This window comes from Procambarus clarkii, chromosome 39 (assembly GCF_040958095.1).
Source record: "Procambarus clarkii isolate CNS0578487 chromosome 39, FALCON_Pclarkii_2.0, whole genome shotgun sequence".
Lineage (NCBI taxonomy): Eukaryota > Metazoa > Arthropoda > Malacostraca > Decapoda > Cambaridae > Procambarus > Procambarus clarkii.
The window spans coordinates 6577622-6597507 of NC_091188.1; positions in this window are offsets into that span (position 1 = coordinate 6577622).

Sequence of the window (19886 nt, forward strand, 5' to 3'; positions counted from 1 at the left end):
CATCGGTAAGTAGCGACTTGTCCGGCTCGTGGCAGAGTGAATGGGAGATGAAGTTAGAGAGTGATGTCTTGACTGAGGCCCAGACATCGTGGGAGAGAGATGTCTTATGGGCGAGACGTGACTTGAGTAAGAAAGACGTCGGGAGTGCGAGGTGCGTCTTGGGGTCGAGAGACATCATGAGATCGAGAGACGTCTTGAGAGCGAGAAACGTCTTGAGGACGTAGGTGATCGTCCTCAGACGTCCTCACGGTCGAGGGATCATCGTCTACTTTGTTCTCATCTACCTCATCACTGGATGAAGGCGCCCACACGTACACGTACACGTACAAGTATACATTCAGCCCATTCTCAAGTCCCAAAGTACTTCTTTAGATAGTACTTTCTGCCCTTATTGTGTTCTGGCTACTTTCTATAGGAGTTTACCTGTCGTATACTCAAGGCTCGGGCACAACCAGCCTTGTGGTTACTGACTCTCTAACCACAAGGCTGCCTCTACCCTCATGCCTTCAATCCGCCTGCATCTCTATATCCTTCAGGGGGTCAGAAAACTCTTGACATCTGAATGATTCGAACCCGGTCAGTCGGGGCCAACTGATCACGTGGTCAGTTGGAGCACATGGCATACTTCATCACATATGTGGTATCCACACCTGTGCTACATCTCACGGAAGCCTCCGTGACACTGGACAACGTGTTTATCTTGATACCAAAGCACACACACAGGCACAATAAACTGGAGAATATGACAGGCAGCAGAAACTGTATGACGCGTCGCCTGAGAACGTCTCAGGCGACGCTCCAAGGGTATTTGTTCAAGCTACGCAGTTGTGAACAATTTCCATGCCACGGCCACTCTCAGGAGATGTCAAATGTCACATTATATATTTTTTAAGAGGGGGAGGAAACGTCTATGTAAAAATATTAATGTCACGTCTGGATTTCGACAACTAGACTTTCTGACACTTTACTGAACACTTGAGAAGTTCGGCTGAGCGAGCAAATAACGACCGCATTCGTTGTAAGTGTTCCATGGTCGTGATTGTGACGTATGGTTATTTCTTGATCAATTTGTCGTCATTCATTCATTGTTTGCTGCTGTGATTTAGTGTTATGAGAAAGGTAACATTATTTCATGCACTGGCTGTTGACTGTGCTTGGTCTAGTCAGAGGCTGGATGTGACTTATTCACTTTTTTATTCATTCGGTGAATGGTAAAAAGCCATTAGCAGGTTGTCTGATTATGTTAGAGAAAATTTACTTTAGATTTTTTACGAAATAAAGTACTTTTGTTTAGTACTTGTACTTTATTTACGAAAACTGGTACATTGGGTGTGGAACATTTTATAATTGTTTAATAAGCCTTTAACGATAAAAAAAATTATATAAAAATAAAAAATATTCAGATTTTTTTATAAAATAAATAGAGATAAACTTCTTTCATTGCCACAAAAAAACTTTACAGTTCCTCTCTCCGAGAAAGCACAACAACTCTTTTGTATAATGGTTTTATTTAACTATCTTTCATATATAAAATTAAAAAAAAAGCAAAAAAACTGAATGGAAAAAATTTGATTAGTAAATCAAACAAACTTAATTAATCGTGAATGGCCGTACAATTATTATTAAATTCACACAGAATTTCAGTACATTATTTTACAGAAAAGTAAGTTACAGTAACCATTCTAATTATATATAATATAATCTGGCTTAAAGAGATTATATAATGTGTAACTGTCCAATAATTAGAACCATTTTAACACCATGTGTCCGAATTATCTTCCAATGTGATCCGCTTCACTTGTGTCTGTAAGTTAATTATTGGTTTAACAGCTGAGAGTAATTACTTTGTGCCTTTGTTTCCACGAATATCATCCCAAATTCCTAAAGAGACCCAAGCGCGGTATTGTTCACTCTGGAAATTTGGCTAAGCTGGAGATGGGGGAAGAGGAGAAGGGGGGGATGGGTTGGATTTAGATTTGGAAATGTAAGGTTAGGTTGGGATAGTCACGGCTAGGTTAGATATGTTTATGTTAGGCTAGGTTGTGGTAGATAAGGCTAGGTTAGACACAGTTAGGTTAGACTAAGTTAAGCAAAGTTAGGTAGGCCAGGTTAGACAAAGTTAGGTTAGGCTAGGTTGTGGTAGGTAAGGCTAGGTTAGGTTGGGTAATCCTGGTCATTTGGATTGTGAGCCGAGAGCGTCAGAGTAGTTCACTAACGTAATGCATTAGTAATGAAACGCCATACACAGTTTCAGATTTAGGCCTATCAACTTCGAGGGTTATATAGCCCACCACAAGTGCTTACTGACCTACCAGTAAGTATACTTTACTCCTAAACATAGTCCTGGACTGAAGTATACTCTCAGTGTATTTATACAGAGAAGCTGGGTTTATAGCCTCTCGGTGTATATCTCCTGAGCAGGACCAATTAAAGAGCTAATAAATTATATTATAAAAAAATTGTAAAAATAATCAAAGGTAAATGATGTATATATTTAATTAACACCAATGTTGTTAAACTTATAAGGCAATACCTGGAAAACATGAGCATATATTAATTTCTGTCGTAAACATGAAGCCAAAGTATTTTTTTTGCAAATTTAAAAAAAAAGAAACTAGTCACTTTTTTTGGAAGCAGCTCAAGTAATGTTATCAGTGCGCATCACTGATGAAAAGAAGCTGCCAAGTTAAACATCCGCAAGAGCCGAAGCTTAATTGTTTTGGGCGAAACCCTTTCTGTGGAGAGTTGGCTTTTAGAGTGCAAGCAGAGAAGCTGTTTCCATTACTGCATTTATTGCACCCAAGAGTTTCTTTCTATTGAGTCTCGGTTATCCACAAAACCAAGAGTTCCAGCTCTTCGTTGTGTGGATAATTTTCGTGAACAAAGGTGTTCATAATGAACACCAGTAGATATTTCAATAATAATATGATTTACATATTACAAAAATAAAAACTGTTTCAATGAGTTTAACAAAAATATCTTAGGTGGTTACCTTGAGGTTACCTTGAGGTGCTTCCGGGGCTTAGTGTCCCCGCGGCCCGGTCGTCGACCAGGCCTCCTGGTTGGGGTGAATGTTAGAAAAAAAGAGACTAACAAAAGCCAGGGAATAACAGCTAGTGAGAAAGCGTGGGGGTAGAGGCTAGGTCAAGTGATGTAGTCAACATTAGGTCATATGTTGACCCTTGAGACTAGTCAGAGATGTGTATGAGGAATAATTTTTTAACCGGGCTTGACTACAGCGACCTTCAGAGGCCGCGCAAGAGAAGGCAAAGCTGGCAGCTGCCTCCTTTTTTGCTAACCACGTTTTTATACAGAAATTAATTGGATTCTCTTCATTTTATTACTCCAGATGTCATTAATACAACACAGTGTGCCAATATAAATCTCCTCTTCAATTCTAAACTAAATATATTTTAACTTGCCAAAAAATCTAAGCTCGAGCTACACTGCTTTACTCTTGTTCAGTCCAGCCTGAATTGTAACGATTTCAATACGCAATTACTAAAGAAAAAAATAAAGAAAAAAGAGAGACCTATGACCTCAGAGCGGGCACAAGCACGCACACAAGCGCCAGCGCAACAGACAGGTTGGAGGCCGAGCCACAGTGACAAGTATATAAGAACCAGGGGGACGGTTCCCCGCCAGGAACCAGGGGGACGGTTCCCCGCCAGGAACCAGGGGGACGGTTCCCCGCCAGGAACCAGGGGGACGGTTCCCCGCCAGGAACCAGGGGGACGGTTCCCCGCCAGGAACCAGGGGGACGGTTCCCCGCCAGGAACCAGGGGGACGGTTCCCCGCCAGGAACCAGGGGGACGGTTACCCGCCAGGAACCAAGGGGACGGTTCCCCGCCAGGAACCAAGGGGACGGTTACCCGCCAGGAACCAAGGGGACGGTTCCCCGCCAGGAACCAGGGGGACGGTTACCCGCCAGGAACCAGGGGGACGGTTCCCCGCCAGGAACCAGGGGGACGGTTCCCCGCCAGGAACCAGGGGGACGGTTTCCCGCCAGGAACCAGGGGGACGGTTCCCCGCCAGGAACCAGGGGGCGGTTTCCCGCCAAGAACCAGGGGGCGCTCACAGGCGCCACCCACCCCGCCAGCTCTCCTCCCTCGTCACGTGTAACCAAGAGACATAAATCCCTAACAGACGGATATAAATATTGTTCCTGGGTCACTTCCCTCGGATTATGTCCTTCCGCGAAACCGTTAATGGCAGCCAGGTATGACGCCGAGAGGGCTGGCAACAAATAAGTACAAATAAATTGAAGAAAGATGAAACATTGAAGAAGAAATTCAGAAGAAAGGAGGAGAAAATGAGTGGAGAAAGATAACGGGGAATCAGGAAGAAGAAGGAACAAGAACGTGAAGAAATTACTAAAAGTTAATTCATGTAATCACACAAACTTTTATTATTGATTATTATTTTATCTACTTGTATTTATCTTCTTTCTTCACTCCACATTAAAAAGGAAATTAATGAGCTTTTATTCAAGTCTTCACACAGCATAGCAGGTTTCAACTACGGTCTCTGCAAGCATAGCAGGTTTCAACAACGGCCTCTGCAAGCATAGCAGGTTTCAACAACGGCCTCTGCAAGCATAGCAGGTTTCAACAACGGCCTCTGCAAGCATAGCAGGTTTCAACAACGGCCTCTGCAAGCATAGCAGGTTTCAACAACGGCCTCTGCAAGCATAGCAGGTTTCAACGACGGCCTCTGCAAGCATAGCAGGTTTCAGCGACGTTCTCTGCAAGCATAGCAGGTTTCAACAACGGTCTCTGCAAGCATAGCAGGTTTCAGCGACGTTCTCTGCAAGCATAGCAGGTTTCAACTACGGTCTCTGCAAGCATAGCAGGTTTCAACAACGGCCTCTGCAAGCATAGCAGGTTTCAACAACGGTCTCTGCAAGCATAACAGGTTTCAACAACGGTCTCTGCAAGCATAGCAGGTTTCAACAATGCTGAGGAATTACACATAATTTAGTCTTACTTATTTTGTTATAAATATCAGCTTTTCTCATAGATTACTTAAATGCAGAAAAAAGTTACAGTACTACCAATTAAAGTCATACTGAGAAAGATAATGGCAAACTAAATTAATTTCTTTTGCGTGTTCCCACAGCTTAGTTTTCTTCAGCAAATCTTCATACAATAGATCCTTCCATACCTTTTTTGTCACCATGGAACATCGAAGGAAGTGAAATTCAATAATGGTTGTGGCAACCAATGTTATAAGTAGTGGCACCTACATCACTCAAATCCGGCTGTTGTAGAAACACCTTTATTATTGAAGCTTGGATGTTGTGGAGACACCTGCATCAATAAATCCTGGCTATTGTAGAGACACATATTAAAGAATGTAACAGGTTATTACTGCTGACTTAATGTTGCAAGTTGGAAAACTGAAGCATGTACACAGGGGCCGGGAAGCTAAACCTAATGCTCACAGTGAACAGCATGGTACACATCAGCTTAGTGTCATTATAAGACCTAGCGTGTTTGGTCTGTATTGAGAGCCCATAGTTCAAGCAGCATGATGATGCTATGAGAGTTGCTATACGTTTATTCAGTATGAAGACAGAGCCGAGGCCGCTAGCATTCACCAGTTGTTGTTGTTTAAGATTCGCTACTTGGAACAAAAAGTTCCAAGTAGCACGGGCTATGGCGAGCCCGTAGTGCCTCTTATTCACCAGTGACCATCTCCTCGCCGCCAAACAAAGCTTCTTTGATGAGCTTTAGAACTCCAGGCAGCTTTATTTTCTATTATTATTTTCTACCACAGACATGGCCCCACATTTAAAATGCTCACTAGCATATATATAAATACATTTTCTTCTGTTCTCCATGGATAGGAGTAGAGATCTAGTCAACATATAGTTCAGTGATTTATTGAACAGTGACAAAGGGGTCCAGCAGTCAGGGTATCCGCCAAGACTTGCAAAAGCAGTGACAAAGGGGTCCAGCAGTCAGGGTATCCGCCAAGACTTGCAAAAGCAGTGACAAAGGGGTCCAGCAGTCAGGGTATCCGCCAAGACTTGCAAAAGCAGTGACAAAGGGGTCCAGCAGTCAGGGTATCCGCCAAGACTTGCAAAAGAGAAATTTCAGAATCGAGAAACTGAGGGTCACTGAAGAGTTTAGGGCCTAGAGCAAGAGGGTGATGAGAGAACACTTTTCTTAACAGAAGACGGATGATAGGACAAGAAATGAATGTACATACAAATTCCACTATACATGGGACAGTGTATATGTATATATGAGTGTTTACGGGACAAAGAGAAGCCCTTTCTTGCATATTGTTGTTGTTTACAAGTTTGCATTCTATAAATGTCTCGTCTGACACGGCTCCCTCGGTAGCCGTCCTCCTGATAACATCAAGACTCGCGAGTCAACAAGTCTACACGGCTTCCCCTCAGGCAGAAGTGGCACTAACGATCCTTTCCCCTCTTCTCTCCCTCGCCTCAAACTCCAGATGTGGTCATTCGATTGTCAGTGACCTCGCTGTGGCTTTTTCTGGGTTCTCCGCTGACAATATCTTGTTGTGTCTAGTGGCGTCTGTCTTGGGGAGGCGTCGTTCCCTGCTTCATACGGTAGTTTATGGTCGCTGTGAGGCGTCTGTCTTGGGGAGGCGTCGTCCCCTGCTTCATACGGTAGTTTATGGTCGCTGTGAGGCGTCTGTCTTGGGGAGGCGTCGTCCCCTGCTTCACACGGTAGTTTATGGTCGCTGTGAGGCGTCTGTCTTGGGGAGGCGTCGTTCCCTGCTTCACACGGTAGTTTATGGTCGCTGTGAGGCGTCTGTCTTGGGGAGGCGTCGTTCCCTGCTTCACACGGTAGTTTATAGGCACTGTGAGGCTTGGTTCTAGGAGCCGAGAGGTTGTAGTTGTGGTTGTGAGCGTTTATGGACGCTGTGGGGAGTGACTTTGAATGCGTGAGAGATTTTGAGAGAGCTTGTGATTTAGGTTCTTTTTGATTACCTGGAGAGTATAAGGCATTTATATCTCCGAGTTACTGAAAAAAGGGTATTTGACCAACAACTTTATATATATATATATATATATATATATATATATATATATATATATATATATATATATATATATATATATATATATTGTGACGATAATCTCTTTCAAGAGAGATTGAGCCTGCTCTTCCCTACAAAGTACGTAAATATACAAGATAATATAGAAGATACGTCCAGCAAGTATCGCCAAACGTTTTGCCCAGAGAGCAAATCGTACCCAGCACACAGTGACACCTGCTAGCTACCACCGCCGTAACCAGCAAACTGCTCGTCCTTGCCTGCCTGTTGCTGATTGGCTGGTGTCCCGTCGCACCTGCCCTCTGCCCTCCGCCACAAGTCGATGTCTGGGCTGCAGTGCTCCAGTATCGTCAGAATATCTCAGTGCTCCTTGCAGTTGACATCTCTCGCTGGTAGACTAAGCCTTGGCTTTCGTGTACTAAGGGAGGTGGCAGCTCGAAGCCAATATTCCAGCTCCATTAATACTTTATTTTGCTATCACTGTAACTCACTTGTCTTAACGTAAATTTTCATTTGCCAGTGATTATTCATATTATTTTGTTTGTTGACTTGTCTTTTATATTTTATGTGCTTAACTTTATTCATGTCTTGTTTTTCTAAAGTAATACAACTTTCATTGTTAATTTACTTGTGTTTTGTGTGTCTTCCCATTACCTTACCACAGACGAAAGCTCCAGCTTTTCTCTTTTTTTTTCTTTTATGTGACGAGGCCCTGCCCCTAGCTTTTGAAACAGCCGAACACCAACGCTTTACCGTCACAATATATATATATATATATATATATATATATATATATATATATATATATATATATATATATATATATATATATATATATATATATGTATATATATACCACTGCTACCACTCCACACCATATTCCATACCACTCCATATTCTACATGTGTACACGTGACACTTTGCGAAATCAACGTGACCACTTTATATTTTGTAGTTATCAAAATAAACCAAAAATGCAATGCCAGTGATTTATGTGCATCTCTTTACAGCTATAAGCAGGCAGAAGGTCCTGGAGCAGGTGGGAAAGGGAACTAATACTTGATCATGTGTCTTAGTTAAAGTCACTTAATGCACAGGCAACTAATGGCATACCCTTCGCAATAAATTACAATGATAGGTAACTTGTTAATACATATATCCAGCAGGGGATACTCGGCCATTCTGTCTTCTACCACTCCATTAACAATGGCAGAACTGATCGAGTCGTCAATATGCGGTTGATGGTGTATTCAGATCCCATTGAGGCGTGTGGATAATGGTGGGGGCGCAGCCCCTGTTCCTCCTCCACTCAGTGTCCCTGATAGTGGAACGGGATATATAGGTCGTCAGCAGTAACGAGGAATATATATATATAGCAACCGTTCCTGTCGCTGGTAGTGTTGTGTGTCAGCTTTTAAAATTGTGCAAAATTGTCTCTGTTTTATATTCCATTCGTAGGAGAGGTTATTATGCCTTACAATTATACTACATAACATACACTGTTTGTTGGAAAACAAATATGGAGAAGAGGTAAAGAGAGAGTGATTGGTTAAAGGTGAACAGCATTAGCCGCGGCAATTAGTCATTCTGTTCATTAGCACGTAACCTGATTCTCGTGCCTGCTCCCGCCGTACTGACCCAGGCACGGCCTCACAAGCCCTTCCCCCCCTCACTCGTACCCGTTCTGACTCAAAATTGTGTTTCAGAGGCCGGTTTGTTTTTCGGTTTTCCCCGAATCTATCAATGATAATTTTTCTTCGAATCTATCAATGATAATTCGTGTTTTGAACTTCAGTCAATATGACTTTTTTTTCATATCTATGAATCGAAACATGTTTCATTTAACTCTTATCCTGTATTGGAAGAGTTCTCTTAATATAAACAAAATACTTTGCGTAGCCTTACCTCAAACCTAACTATGCAAAAATTTCACAATATATAAATACATATGTGTGTGTGTTTGAGAAAATACTGGGATTTATAACACCAATCAAAATATACATTGCATCAGTAGGCTGCCAGAGATGTAGACAAACATTGGCTTACATACAGTTGGGTTTGTGCTCGACTCACCATTTGGGATCCCGAGTTCGATTCCCGGGTGGGACAGAAATGGTTGGGTACGCTTCCTGTCACCTAATACCGCTGTTCACCTAAAAGTAAAATGACACCCGGGAATTTAAAGAACTGTTGTGAGCTTGTATCCTGGCGAAAGTCAGCACTGAGACCTTTGGTGACTGAAGTATACATATCTACAGGCTTCCTGTCCCCAACAGCGGGAATTATATTATTATTTCTGTAATTGTTAGTGATTGTAGGGTTGTCTAATGGCGAAAAATGGGTTGCAGCAATAAAGCAATTTTAGCATAAGCAAAAAAAGTAATTGAACGTGAAACAGTCAGCGCGACTGGCTTGTAGTTTTGTGTTGGGCTTAAGGTCTATCATTCGGGCTCACCATAGCTCGTGCTACTTGGAACTTTTTGTTCCAGGTAGCGAATCTTAAACAACAACAACAACAAGGTCTATCATTCTCCGAAGGGCCGTCAAGACCTTGAGACCAGCTTAGTGACCAACCACCAAGTATACTTTAGATTGAATAAGCTTAAAATCCTTAAGAATTTTATACAAAGCATTGCGGTCGTGGCTGGATTGAACATGTGAACAGTGTAAACAAAATCTTAGAGCTTACAATTAGAGCAGCGGGACTTGTACTGGCCAAACATTTAACATAAAATTAGAATGATGATGCTTACATAGACAAAATATAACATGAGCTTGTGGGTAACTTGCATAATCTATGAGTTGTGCAGATTCATAGATAATGCAAACCATACCAAAGAATTTACAATTTTACATCTGACCATTTTCTAGCAAATATACAGTAGGGGCGCCCCCACTCTGCTCGGCATGAAGGCGGCTCATCGTAGGAAACTTCTGCATTATCAAATAAACTTGTCATTGTACGAACTCAACTAATCAGGAAAAGCGCCAAGCCATTACAACTATATAGCACTAGCAAGGGGTCAGGATAAGGATTTGGGATGGGACGGAGGGAAAGGAATGGTGACCAACCTCATTGTACGAAGAATAAACCAATCAGAAGCAGACGCAACGCACGCTACCACACCAGTTCTCAAGCCAGCCCGTCCTATCCAGTTGTCACAACGTCAGAAAAACGTTGTACATAATTTAGCGATGGAGTCGATCTAAACAATGGATTCCCACGTAGAAAACGTCTTTGTTTGTGGACCACTATAATTTACAGTACATCATTATTTTGTTTGTTGTGGATTTTGCCGCCAAGAGAACGTTACCTCGCCAACACATTCCCCTCGAAAGACCAAAAAAAAAAAAAGTATCATCAAAGTACTAACAATACCTAATCTGAAACTACAACGTCACAAAAATGATGCACTAACTTGCCTGAACCTAACTGAGCTGATGGACCCATTGATAACAAATGCAACAGCCAATATAGCGAGCCGCTATGATTTAATACATATTATTTTGGTTGGGGATGTTTACGTCAAAATACGATGCATTACTGGAGAGGATGTTGGCATCCTCTAGTGCAACATCCTCTGGTGCAACATCCTCTAGTGCAACATCCTCTGGTGCAACATCCTCTAGTGCAACATCCTCTGGTGCAACATCCTCTAGTGCAACATCCTCTGGTGCAACATCCTCTAGTTCAACATCCTCTAGTGCAGCATCCTCTGGTGCAACATCCTCTAGTGCAGCATCCTCTGGTGCAACATCCTCTAGTGCAACATCCTCTAGTGCAGCATCCTCTGGTGCAACATCCTCTAGTGCAACATCCTCTGGTTCAACATCCTCTAGTGCAACATCCTCTAGTGCAGCATCCTCTGGTGCAACATCCTCTAGTGCAACATCCTCTGGTGCAACATCCTCTAGTGCAGCATCCTCTGGTGCAACGGGAGCAGCCATACCACCTTGGCCAGAATTCATCAAGCTTTTTTTTTTTATTAAGCAGTTTATGAGCTCCCAAGCACTACGAGGTTGTTTATAATAATAATAACCTCGGGTTGTGAAATTCCGAAGCTCGTAAACTGTTTAATGAATGTAAACAAAGCCGCCATGATTAAGGAAAGATGCACAGGTGTCGTAAGTGGGATGCATAAATGTCTGGGGGTGAATCCTGGCCCACGTGAACGACGGAGGCACTCGCCGAATAACAGCAAACTCCTGGGGTTTACGGCTCATGCTCGGTGATGATATGGAAAATTTGTTTACTGAGAATTATATAAAATATATATAAATGTAATAATTTCCCCTGTATTTTAATGTAAATTTATTCTCCAATTTTTGTAAATCGTTTATAGGTAAATAAGTATATCATTCAGTTTTTTTAATTATCTTGTTCTGTACTACTGTAAAACTTGTTCACTAAGAATTGTAATGTATAATTGCCTTGTAACACTTTTGTATATGTAATTTATATTGTATTTTTTTTTAATAAAGATAAAAAAAAAACTCCGCCATACATCTGCCAGGACCCAAGCATCGTCCAAGAGTTAATTAATTGATTCTGTTATAAGAGTGTCTGAAGGGAGGGAGGTGACCCTCTTGCACTCAGCCCGTCCGAGGAGGGGAAACTTGAGTTTTCCAATCGTTAGTTTTTTTTTTATACTGCGTTTAACCCGATAAGAGATACAATGACCTGCAAGTATTTGTGTACGTGGACTCACCTAGGTGGACTCACACATGTGTTTGTAGAGTCGAGAGTCAGGTCTTGAACCCTGAGTTTTAAACCATAAATTGTTTAATAAAATTACTCTAATTTTTTATTTCTCTCTAGGTTATCTGATCTCATTTACATTTAAAATGATTTATTTCGTTAGTTTCACATTGTTTTCATCTCAACCGTATCAATGATCCATAGTTCTAACACTGAAGGTCTTTGTGTCATCTGTAACTCATTTGTTTCATAAGACTCTCTCCTGGGCCGGCAGTATATACCACAGGCGAGGCTCGTGTGTTCAGGCTAGTGAAGCCTCTCCCTACACTGTTTACTTTGTTATACGTTACCGACGTTCCGTGAGAATTTTCTGCTGACATTAGATGTGGAAAAATGTTCACTCTCAGGTCTCAGCCATTGAAGAGCTCTTATAACATCTGTTCGTATCTTAACTTTGCAATAGTCTCGGTTAAATCCAATTAGCCCAATTTTTCTGACCACTTTTGTAATACGTGACTTACCTGAGGACCACTACCCCTATAGTGGCCTCGACGAGGACAGGAAGCCGGCGGCTTGTCGATGGTCCCTTTCCCCCCCCCCCACTTGCCTAGATCATTTTTTCCGGTTTGATTTTGAAATTCAAAAAGAGTCTTGGCATTTACGGCTTCGTCGGGAAGGCGGTTCCATGGGGTTTATAACCGTGTGGGTGAAAAAATATCTCCTGTTCTCAGTTCTACATTGTAGTTTTGTCGAGCTTGAAATCGTTGCTCCTTGTTTGTATCACATTAGACCTTTTGAAGCAACTTTCCGGATCAACATCCACCAAATTGTTCAATATTTTAAAAGTTTCAATGAGCTCTGCCCTGTCATGCCTGGTTTCAAGTGTTGTTAGCCCTGTTAGCCTCAACCGTTCCTGATACGTGAGATGACTTAGCTCTGGAATTATTTTTGTTGCCCGGTGTTGCACTTTCTCCAGAGCAGCTATGTCCTTCTGAAGTTGAGGTCTCCATGCTTGGATACAGTAATCCAAATGGGGCCGCACCAGAGATTTACACAATTGAATCACCACCTTCCTGTCATTAAAGTCAAAGATACGCTTGATTATTCCAAGGGTTTGGTTAACTTTTTTGACTGCTGCTCCTACTTGTTGTGCAACTTTCAGTGAGTGCTGGATTTTGACTCCAAGGTCCTTTTCTTCATCTATTTGCAGTAATGGAATGTGATTAATAGTTATTTAATGTATCACATTAGGGCCATCTATACCAGGGCTTCGAAGCACTAGGGGATCATCTATACCAGGGCTTCGAACCATTAGGGAAGCATCTATACCAAGGCTTCGAATCACTAGGGGGAGCATCTATACCAGGGCTTCGAAGCACTAGGGGGATCATCTATACCAGGGCTTCGAAGCACTAGGGGATCATATATACCTTGGCTTCGAAGCACTAGGGGGAATCATCTATACCAGGGCTTCGAAACACTAGGGGGAATCATCTATACCAGGGCTTCGAAGCACTAGGGGATCATCTATAACAGGGCTTCGAAGCACTAGGGGATCATCTATACCAGGGCTTCGAAGCACTAGAGGATCATCTATACCAGGGCTTCGAACCACTAGGGGAATCATCCATACCAGGGCTTCGTAGCTCTCAAACTGGAAAATCACACAAGAGGTCGTAATAATAGAGGTAAGAGGCACAGATCCCATAAGGGAACACGTAACTGCTCTGTGAATCCCGAATCTAGACAGCTCTCGACGGACACTGTTGAATCTTTGCAGCGACAGAATTTCATACCCCAGTATGTACACATCGTCCCTGTATACTAACATCATACAGGAGCAAGGTTTAAGGCTCGCCTCGATTTGCAGACGTCTCTTCCCCAAAGGCAGACGTTAATAGCATTGATTGACTTTAGATACGGAGAACCCCCGTGGCAATTTGACCAAGGTTACTGATACCAAAAGTCATCTCTCATATCTGTGGAAGTGTTTACACGTTCACTAATGTCATAAATTGTTACACGTTTATAGATGACATTTTAGACAATTTTCAAGGTCCATGCAGGCGATGAGTCACAATAACGTGGCTGAAGTATGTTGACCAGACCACACACTAGAAGTTGAAGGGACGACGACGTTTCGGTCCGTCCTGGACCATTCTCAAGTCAGTACATCATTTATATATGAAAAATTTAATATTAATGTCATAACACTGATCATTATAAATGTCAATTGCATTTTCTATAATATAAAACCACAAGGCTCCCATTTAACATGTTCTTTATGATAGAGAAAACATAAAGATAAAAAGTTTTACAACTTACCTTCAGTGCGAAATGCATTATGAAAGTTCAGAGACAAATAAAAAACAAACTGAAGCAGAAAATAAACACGATGCATACTTACAGTTGGACGATAAATAACATGAAATAATAAAACATGAAATTACATGAATTTTCAGAACCTATGCATTTTACATCAGCAGATTAAAGGGATTGACAGAATTAAAATGACTCTGAACACATAACTCATCTAATTTCTCTGATTTCAACGGGGTTAAAATGTTAGCAACAGTAATTCCTTAATAGTATCAAGTGCTCCACTTTGACCTCCCTTGACGTGAGCCGAGTTCGTATGTAAGTGAAATATAAGCAAATATATATTTAACAATTCGAAAAATATTATTGGTTGGAGTGAATTCCTATCTTTGGGCTCCCAGAAACACATATTGCCACACTATCTCCTCACAGACATGATACAATATCGTGATTTCATTGAGCATTCACACACACAAACATGTGGGTCTGGCGTAAGAGTGGACATCGCTCGGGGGGGTCGTAATCCCAAGGGCCTGGGTTCGATTCCCGGCCGAGGCAGAAACAAATGGGCAAGGTTTCTTTCACCCTAATGCACTTCTTCACCTAGCAGTAAATAGGTACCTGGGAGTTGGACAACTGCTACGGGATGTTTCCTGGGGATGTGTGTGTGTGTGTGTGTGTGTGTGTGTGTGTGTGTGTGTGTGTGTGTGTGTGTGTGTGTGTGTGTGTGTGTGTGTGTGTGTGTGTGTGCGTGTACTTCCAGCCAGAGGTCGTACTCCGTTTACCACTTCTGGCTGGAGGAGAGGGACCCTAAGCCTCGAAGAAAAACACACATAACGCATTAAAGGGAAATTTTGGATCCCCTCCAATGCAGTTTCCATTGAAGGGGATCCATATCATGTAGTCAGAATTCGAGAAAAAAAATCAAGAAAGCCTTTGCAAATGAAACATATTCTACACTTAGCGGTAATGAAATAATGAGTACTGAAATAGTCATAACATTGTTAATTCCAGTTTGAGACCAAACCAAACGGTTCTGTTAACCTTCTCATGTGAGTTATTACAGTATAATATCAATGGTTTGGGTCAATTAGGAATAACACAACATCAAGCCTCTGCAAGTTGCAGGATTCAATTAATTCCCTTCTTGATTGTGCTATTGTTGGACGCTTGAGATTGCTTTAGATGTGATTCTCTCTCTCTCTCTCTCTCTCTCTCTCTCTCTCTCTCTCTCTCTCTCTCTCTCTCTCTCTCTCTCTCTCTCTCTCTCTCTCTTTCTCTGCACTTTCTCCCATGTTTTCTGAAACACTCTATTTCAGTCCTTTTCTAGGAAATCCATCAAAGATTCTGCAAAGGGCTGGCAAACTATCTAAGCACATAATCAACTTTACATAAGGCCCTGTATTACCTGTGGTTGGAACAAGTGTGATTGCTTTACCCATACACTCTGAAATATCAATGAACACACACACACAAAGTTGAATAATAAATAATTTCACTTACACCAAAATACTGTATTGCATATTGCATATCACATATGATACATAATACATTTGAAAACCCTGTTGTACTCCAGGGGGCAGCCAAGTGCCCAGGTTACAACAAATAATTAATTTCTCTTAGATTTTTTACGCTAAGACGCTTAAACATATATTTTTTCGTTCTATTTTCTTTTATTTCTCTACTTAGTTTATTGCCCAGCTCTTATAATAACTAAAGTGCGTAATAAGCAGGTTTATAACCAAATTTTCCTGAAAAATTATAATTTCACAGGAAAACATTTTGGATTTTTTTTTTTTTTTTTGTTGCATTATATATGATTAGGAATCTTTTTTAATTTAAACATAGAAATTTGCCCTAAGCTAATCTAACCTAACTAAACTATGGCTGCAGTATATCTGCTGCTTGGTCGGTAAGTTGTTATGTGCCATTAAGAAAGCTTAGGATAGATTAATAACTCTTTAAGACCAACAACAAACCACTTTTATAACAAAGAACATTTGCAATGGAACAATGGAACAATGGCTTATTTTAAGGATAAAAATATACCTCAGAATGCCTAGTTACATTGCTGATAACGAAAAATTATTTAAATTAATGTTGACCAGACCACACACTAGAAGGTGAAGGGACGACGACGTTTCGGTCCGTCCTGGACACAATCGACTTGAGAATCGTCCAGGACGGACCGAAACGTCATCGTCCCTTCACCTTCTAGTGTGTGGTCTGGTCAACATACTTCAGCCACGTTATTGTGACTCATCGTCTGCATATTTAAATTAATCTTTATAAGTAGCTATCACTAAACATCTTGATCTCTTCTCTAGATCAAGAATGTTGAAGAACGAAGAATGTTACTTATTATACAGACAAAACAAAGTGTTTTTCTAGATCCGGATCTCTACCCCCGGAAGAACCTCAGTAAAACAGTTTAAACCACGCTTGATTTCCTAGGCTATTCCGCGAGAACACGTGTGTCTTAGGCTTCCAGGTTATAGCGCTATGAAGCCTCGCTGTTTACAGAGAGCGAAGTGAAGCGCATCAGGATAGTGCTATTGTGTCCCGACCCTAGCTTCCGAGGGTTAAGGGGGATGCTTTAAGGCTGTAGCAGCTTAAGGGTTAAGGTGGCTTTGCCGACGAGTTCTCGGGCGTTTATGGGAGGACGTGCAGAGGTGGCTCAGGACCCGGCCATCACACACACACTCCGGGAAAACGGTATCAGGACACCGGAGCGTAAAGCATCTTTCCTGAGCATGGAGGAGACACTGGAGCCGGAAGGCGGCAAGGATTTATGGCTGGTTTTATAAATATGCAGACTAAAGTGAAGGACATTGAAGGTAGTGGGCGATGCTTGAGACAAGAAATGAGTCTCTCAGAGCCTCGTGGGAGGGGCTGCACGGTATCTTTGAAGCTGTGATAAGGCACCAGAGTGTTATAGCCTCGTACGTTGTTATGATTTTCCATTCAACTAAAAGTAAGAGAGGCGGAAGCTGTGAGTATGGACGGAGGAGTATTGTATATTTTCACTCTCATATCTTCCTCTCCTGTTTTTTTTTACTTTTAATACATTTCATTTGTGTATTTTTTATACGGTTCTTCTGCAATACCAATAGCCAGAGCTTTCTGGGTATTTTGGTTTGGGTGTAGGTCAGTAAACAGTGTTTTTGTACTATATTGATTCTGTGTTTGCGTTGCAGTGTTTTTTTTTATGTTTAAGCTGAAGTATTGTGCTACAGTGTTTGTGCCAGTGTGTGCACTCATCTATATGTACTCGTCTAAGTGTGAGTATGTTTACTTTCAAGTGAAAGTATTGGAATTACTTTCGCGCCCAAACTCGTCTTTCAATGTGCTTACCGTAGTCGCCTTGCACTTGTGGTCTTGAACTCTGCTCGTCTGTAACCTTGTCCAGTGTTCATTACCTTACACTTACTGTAGCTGAACTCCAGCAGCCATTTGTCTGCCTACTCCTGTAGCTTGCCAAATTCGAGTAGAATTTTTCAGACAATGATAACATCTCTGTTGAGGTTTTCCCGCCCACCGAGAGTACCAGAGTTTTACCCAACGCCTTACCCAATGTTTGACTTGCCTCTCTCCTTTCCCTTACCTTAGCCCCCCCCTGCCCCTTTTACCCTATGTTTCATTGCCTCAAACTCCTTCGACCCATCACCTCACCCCACTCTTCTTCGACCCGTTCATATGTGCATTTAACCCAGAATTGTTCATGTATTCATTCTTTACCTGAAGATGATACCAAGAGGAATAAAACGTTGTAGCAATATATCCTCCAATTATGATTTATAATCGTAACCACTATTGAGATTCTCTAACATTAATTTTGGTAACTGGTTGATCTTCTTAAACTTAAGACAAAATCAGTCATGAAAGTCAGTTAATGAGCTTCTTAGGTTTTATATCTTGGTTACTTCTGCTACCTTCATCTATACAGGTTTGACTATGAGGAAAAAAGAGTGACAGAGTAAGTTATTTTTTCTGCTCCAATCTCTCTAACTATAGACCTTTTTTTACCTTATGTTTATCAGAAAGTTATATTTATTATCAATCTATATATACAGACTCGAAAACACATTATAACCGTCATCTCTCCCTTTCTATCGCCACGAGAGAGAGAGAGAGAGAGAGAGAGAGAGAGAGAGAGAGAGAGAGAGAGAGAGAGAGAGAGAGAGAGAGAGAGAGAGAGAGATGAATGTGTTTCCGAGTCATTATATATAGATTGATGATAAATACAACATCCAGATATATATATATTCTTAACTCATGTCAAGATCTGTGATTCCTCAGACATGTATCATCAGATTCGCTCCATGTGGACATAAAAATAAACTTCAGAAAGGCTGCAAGGCCCATACGAGGCAGTTCCTATATATATATATATATATATATATATATATATATATATATATATATATATATATATATATATATATATATATCGTGATCCATCGTCTGTTATGTTAACCTGGAGATGTTTCTCTTATCAACAAAATTTCCACAGCAGTCCTCACCCCTCACCTTCAGCCCTTCTCTCTCAATTACGCATCCCCTCACTGGCAATCTATCTCAATTGTCTTCCCTCTAAAACAACCCAATGCTTCAACCCTGCATGAATTAATTTAGCTGTCCGCTTCTTACTTTCCTTCCGTTAAGCTTGTGTCCCGTCTTGGCTCCTCTGTGTCCTGGTCGCCACACCCGGCTTTACCTCGTGTGGTGCTAGAGGAGAAAGCTTTACACCCCCGACATGACGGCTGCGATACGGAAGATCGTGACATTTCCGCTCGAACGTTGTTAATTAGACTCTGCAGGTAATATCTGGGCAGGTAATATAAGCGCTTGCAGACAGCCCTGGAGTGCAGACGGCGCTGGAGCGCAGACGGCGCTGGAGTGCAGACGGCGCTGGAGTGCAGACAGCGCTGGAGTGCAGACGGCCGATAAGATGGATGCACTCTGAAGGGCTCCGATTTGCATTTATTATGAATAAAGCTGCTGAATATCAGGAGGAAGGTGATATAAGGTCGTTATTGAGTCTGAGGCGGGTGTGAGGACGACCTTCTCCTCTGTCACCACAGTAACGAGGTCGTTTGATCGGAAGGAAGGAAGGAAACTATCAAGAGAAAGCGCCAAGCCATTACGACTATATAGCACTGGGACGGAGATTAGGATTTGGGACGGGACGGAGGGAAAGGACTGGTGCCCAATCACTTGGTGGACGGTCGGGGGATTGAACGCCGACCTGCAGGAAGCGAGACACCCCCTCGCTCTACCGTCCAGTCCAAGTGGTTGTTCTGAATGTCAAAAGAAAATGACAGTCGTGGTTTGTTAAGCAAACTTGCCGTGTTTTCACGTTAATAATATATGGTATATAGACCATATATTACTTATACGTTGCACAGCTTATATGTTACTTATATTACTTATATGGTGCACAGCTTATATGTTACTTATATTACTTATACGTTGCACAGCTTATATGTTACTTATATTACTTATATGGTGCACAGCTTATATGTTACTTATATTACTTATATGGTGCACAGCTTATATGTTACTTATATTACTTATACGTTGCACAGCTTATATGTTACTTATATTACTTATATGTTGCACAGCTTATATGTTACTTATATTACTTATATGGTGCACAGCTTATTGTAAATAAATGTTGTTTAGGCTTTGGGCTTTGACAAACCAGCCTCTGGAGGATTATTAAGGCTCAGGCTTACTAACGGAGCAGCAAGTATGCTTTGATCCTACAAAACGTTCGACGGCCACGATTCTTGCTGGACCGGAGTTCGATCCCTCGATGTCAGGTGGTCGG